Raw genomic sequence first — 6,105 nt, 5'->3', positions numbered from 1 at the left:
CCTGCTTGTGTTCCCTCTCTCGCTGGCTGTCTCTGTCAAATAAATAAATAAAATCTTTAAAAAAAAATGGTGTATTCTTGTGATATATATAAAAAACAACAACAAGCCAGCCCCCCAAAAAACCCCAAAAAACCTTTGGGGTCCCATATTCTACAGCAGGCTTTTACTGAAGTGTTTTTCCAATCAGAGACAGTGTTTGCTCTAAGATTAATTACTATGATAAATGTAAGAATTAAAAATAAGCATGTGATAGTCCTACTTATAGTACTATTTGTAGGTCCTGTGTGAGTACATAATATAGATTTTCTCCTTTCATCCTTTAAAAATTCTCGGAGGTAGGTAACTTACTATCTGCATTTTACAGGTGAGAAAACAGGCCGGGGAGGCTAACCACCAGAACTCACTGATAGAGCCTGGACTTACGGCTCCTTCTGAATGAAGGCGGTGACGGTGTTCTTCACCGTCTTCTGCTGTGGGACCATCCTCACAAAGCTGAGCCTTGATCAACTATAATGAAGTGAAATACAATTCTTATTTTATTACGTGTTTATAGGTACACTTTTTCTTTACAGCTACTTTTCCTGAGGAAACGAGTCACACGAATAAATCCTTTGGGAGCAGCCGATGACTCAGGACTATCTTGCACGTGTAGCATGGCTGACAGTAGTCCGTGCTTGACTTATGAGGGAGAACTTGGGGCTTCATTGTGCTCCACAAGGCAGTGTCCTACACTGCAAAGTGTGGTTTTCCTTTAATACAGTCAATCCAATCTCTCTCTACTTTTTTTTTTTTAAGGTAGGAATTAGGGACAAGCCAAGCCAAGTAGAGAACAGCTTCCATAAAGATTCCATAGCATGGAGGTGCTGGGTTTTTCTGGAAATAATTTGGAGTAGGGATAAATGAGAAAAGGTGGCTGAAGGTTAAAACGAAAAGATATGGGTGCCTGGTGGCTCAGTCAACTAAGCTCAGGTCATGATCTCGGGGTCCTGGGATCCAGCCCTACGTTGGTCTCCCCGCTCAGCAGGGAGTCCCCTTGCCCGTCCTCCTCTGCCCCTCTCACTGCTCATGCTCACTCTCTCTACCTCTCTAATAAATAATAAAATCTTTAAAAAAAATGAAAAGATAGACTGGGGCCTGATTGTTAACAGTCTTGATTATCAGGTTAACGGATTTGGGTGTTACCTGGTAGCAGTGAAGAGAAGCTGGAGGTATTTCAGACAAAAAGTCATAAATGAATTCTGAGTTTTGGACCACCTGGGCTGCAGAGTGGAGGATGGAGGGAAGGCAGAGGGCCTGGAGACAGGGTGACCCACTGGAACACAAACCTGATGGCTCCCCTTAGACACCCTGGATACCTGGTTGAAAGTGCATGTGATGTGCATGAAGAAGGAACATATATTCAAAAGAAGCTTTGGAAATAGTATGTTGGGGGAAAGGGAGGCAGCCCATTGATTGCTGTATATAGATTGGGGATCAGATCATGAAGAAGCCTCAAGGATAGCTCAGGGTTTCTAGACCAGAGTTGACAATAAGATTTCATCTCCAATGTCAAGAGGATTCTGAGGCGGAGAGCTGGCTTAGTGATCTTGCCACAGGCACAGGAAGAGCTAGGGCAGTGTACTTGCCAGGAATTTGTCATCCTTTTCAGACTAAATGAGTGGTTTGCCACGGAGTAGGCCTTTATCTTTGAAGTAAATTCATGTTATTGTCTAATAATGATGATTTTATCGGTCCCCTTGGGCATGAGTGCTAAAGATCAGAACATGCAACAAAATAATACAGAACCAACGCATAACCAGCTACATAGCTGAGCTAAAAGATTAGCAGTGTGGAATACCAAAAATATTAACAAAATAAGAAAATATATTACAAAGTTACAACTAAGGTTTTTCCGACAATGTAAATGTCAGAAAGCTAAGAGATGAGTCCAGATTCCTCCAGATATTTTTGAAAAATTGACTTTAAAGCTCTCTTCAAAAGTATAGACTCATGCTGTTGTTTTGCTCACCTCCTCTTCACCGCATGGACGGGAGCGAGAGCCTTGCCCTAAGGTTCTAGGGAGAGCTGAGTACACGACACTGGACAGAACTGGAGACTGGCAGCCGCTTATTAGTCCCATATACTCACAGCTTGGGGGAGGGGGATATCACACACCATGCAGAGCCACGTAGGGATGGCACCGGGGAGCAAAGTGAAGCAGCAGGGTCTGTGGGAGGCTAGCTTTGTAGTAACCAGAGGGTGAGGTGACTTCCAGTTCCCAGAGGAGGATGTGATTGGCTTGTTTGAATAATTCCACAGGCTTACAGAGAGGTGAAGCTCATTAGGTTGAGGACCAGGTGGAACACAGCTGGTCTGGCTGCTAGGGAAACTAGCTGGGTAGGGAGCCTTTCCCACTGGGTGGCAAGAGCAGGGGAACTCACAGTTAGGACTTAGGGGCCCCCATGAGGCTCAAGGATGTCAAGGCAGCACATGAAATGTTAGCCCTTACAATATAGCTATCTAAAGTGTTAGCCACTGGCCACGTGCAGCTATTGAACACCTGAAATATGGCCAACCTGAACTGAGATGTGCTGTAAGTATAAAATACACCACAGATTTTAAGGATTTCATACAAAGAAAAAATGTAAAAATATCTCACTAATTTTTGTTATTGATTGTATGTTGGAATGATAGTATTTTGGACATATTTTGGGGTTAAGTAAGACATACTACTGAAGTTCATTTTACCTGGATCTTTTTACTTTTGTTTCAATGTGACTACTAAAAAACTTAAAATGTGTTTCACATCAGTGGTTCACATTATGCTTCTGTTGGAGAGGGCTGGCACAGAGCTTCCTCTAGACCATCAAGAAATTTGAAATACCTAGGAAGAGTTCACTGAAATCTCTGTGGTATGGAAAACTCCTACTTAACAGACCATGAGATTCATTTTGGCCATTTATTCTGGTTATCCCTCTTCAAACAAGCCTCCTAGCAAACAGGTGTTTTGGTTTGGTTTGGTTTGGTTTGGTTTGGTTTGATTTGGCCCTAACCAAATCTAACCACCGTTGACTAACATTCTAAAGTTGCTTAGCTGATGTCATTGAGCCAAATTGTAGCAAAGCAATGAAAGGGATTGGGAGAGGGCTGAAGGCCAGTGTCTTGATGCTGGGATATACATCTCAGAGGATGCTCTGAATCATTACACAGGATTTGTTTTTAAGCCCCTTGTATTTGATTGTGCTGGACTAATATACCAACAGGCTTCAAGTAAAACTAATTTATACAGGCTTTAAAAAAAAGAGCAACAACTGATCATTTTGGCCACAAAATTGAAACCAGGAAGCCAAATGCGTATCACACTAAATAAATCAGAATTAGGGCAATTTCACATACTCAGGAAATAAAAAGGAAGTGCTGTCTTTGGAGGCAAAAACCTGTGGTGCCCAAAGAATGTTTTTTTCTGGTTTTTCATCGAAATGAGCTATTAGATGCGAATTTTGCAGTTTGCTAGCATGACTGCTGTTCAGGAATGAAATGCAGCCAAGGGATTTGGTTTCACTTCATAAAGAAAGCAACAGTTTGCTCTCCAAGAGTTAAAAATAGCTAGTATGCATTAGCAATAAGCCAGAAAAATCTCCTAAACTAAGGACAGAAGGACACAGTTTTTGGATATTGACTATTAATAGGCTGTCCTACTAAGTAAGGTAAGGGTCCTTATAAAGCTGAGTTCAGTCAGCTGACTCCACTCCAATATCACTTCAGCACCTTGCCCAGAAGATAGTCCTCATCTCAGGGAAAGCTTGACTCTGCTCCTTTAAGTTTTGCCAAAGAAAAAGAAATACTTCAATCTTATTAATAAATAATAATAGCATCCAATTATTACTGTGAGCCAGGCGATGGATTGGAATTATACATCTACCAACTAGGCTTTACAGAAAATCTTGACAGTTGAAGGTTCCATCCCTGTTTTGCAGATAAGGAAATGAAGCCCAGAGACATCAGTTTATCATTCAGAGGTGCCTTGGCTGGAAATAGTAGACTATCTGACAGCTGGTGGCTTAAGCAAGTTGGAGTTCATTTGGCTCATGCAACAAGATGTCATGGGGAGGCAGTCTAGGGTCACTGCATTGGCTCAAAATTCCCAGGACCCAGGCTCTTTGTCTTTTCACTCTGCATTTAGTGTGTTGACTTTTGTTCTTGGATTCATCATTGCAATGTGGCTGCTAGAACTTTAGCAGGAAGAAGGACAGGGAGGCAAAAGACAGGGAGGCAAAGGACCCTGCCAGCCGAGGCCACCTTTCCTAATTAAAAGTTTCCCCAGAGGGGCGCCTGGGTGGCACAGCAGTTGAGCGTCTGCCTTCGGCTCAGGGCGTGATCCCGGCGTTATGGGAATACATTTATATGTACAGATTTACTTTATTTATTTATTTATTTATTTTTAAAAAGATTTTATTTATTTATTTGACAGAGAAAGACAGCAAGCGAGAGAGGGAACACAAGCAGGGGGAGTGGGAGAGGAAGAAGCAGGCTCCTCTGCTAGGAGCCTGATGTGGGGCTCGATCCGAGAACGCTGGGATCACGCCCTGAGCCGAAGGCAGATGCTTAGCGACTGAGCCACCCAGGCGCCCCCAGATTTACTTTTTTTAAAGAAAAAACTCCTACTTACACTTTCAAAGCTTTGTTATGGTTTAGATATCATCTTTTGAACAATTATGCTTATGTTTTACTTGTTTTATACAAGTAATTTAACTAGAAATGACAAATTTTAATCTGGGTGTACACTGTAAATACTCAAAACATACTTATTGAATTAGATTTTATTACCTAACAGTTTCAGCTCTTGGGGATACTGACATTAATTCTATACCTGCTATATGCTATGACCTCAATATTTCTCATATAATTCTCACAGCAACCTTACTGTGTGAGAATAATTACATTAGACACTGCTGATTGCCCACTCAACAGCTAATACCCTCTTCTTCCTCACTCACACAATCCTGACTTTGATCCGGTGGTCCAGGACAGCAATATGCTTGGGTCTAGTCTTTCTCCTTTACTAGAAAGTAGTTTAGGAATGGGCATATGACCCAATACTGGTTAGGGGGACCCGAGGGGAGGTCTGCTAGGGGCTTCTGGGGCACATGTTACTCTCAACAGAGAGAGAGGGAGACAGAGAGAGAAAGGTGGGGAGAGAGAGAGAAAGAGAGAGAAGAGAAGGGGAGGGGAAGGGAGCGAGGGGAGAAAAGGGGAGAGGCACTTTGCTCCACTTTAGGATGTGATGTTTGGAACTGGGCACTCATCAGTTCAAGATGGATGTAGAAAAGTGGCCCCAGAACACTGACATCATTGAACTGCTTATATTATCCATCCTAAAACCTCCTATCTTCAGACTGCTTCTTATGTGAGATTAAAAACTCCATAGTTTAAGCTACTCTCAGGTATTTTTTTCTTGCATTCAAAAGCACCCTAACTTATATGACGATCACTTCCATTTTATAGATCAGGAAACAGACGCTGTGAGAGGAAAAATCATTAGCCCCGTGTCACACATCCTGGAAGTGACAGAATGAGGACTGGAATTTAGGTCTAATTAACATTGAAATCCATGCTTCTCAACTATAGTTGCTGCCATCCTAAACGGTATTTAAAATCATGGTGGGATACCACATTATCAACTAACAGCCTAGCTTTTGTCAGAAACTAGACAAGATCAAATTCATCAATCTGTGTAGATGATAGAAATGCAAACTGCTTATAAAAATATGCGTAATTTAAAAAAATTTAAAAAATATGTGTAATTTGCAAATTTCCCTATATTTGCAAATCTCTTTATATAGTTTTCTTCAAAAAATTTTAATTATTCGATAAAATTTATTGAATATTGTGCCTAATAATTTCTCAACCAAACTAATCATAGTATTAGGATTCGTATCAAGATGAGGAATTTCTTTTTCCATGATGACTGCTCTGAAAACACCAGAGATAGATTTGTTCCTTTTAGGTATTTATGGTTTAAATTATAAACCTTATATCTTAAATATATTTCTTCTGTTCCACAGGACTGTTTTAATAGACCTGGAAATTTTCACAAGTCCTCTCCAAACATATTTTTGTCATAAG

Source organism: Ailuropoda melanoleuca, chromosome 20, assembly GCF_002007445.2.
Source record: "Ailuropoda melanoleuca isolate Jingjing chromosome 20, ASM200744v2, whole genome shotgun sequence".
NCBI lineage: Eukaryota > Metazoa > Chordata > Mammalia > Carnivora > Ursidae > Ailuropoda > Ailuropoda melanoleuca.
The sequence above is the reverse complement of the archived record's forward strand: the minus strand, read 5'-3'. Positions refer to the sequence as shown.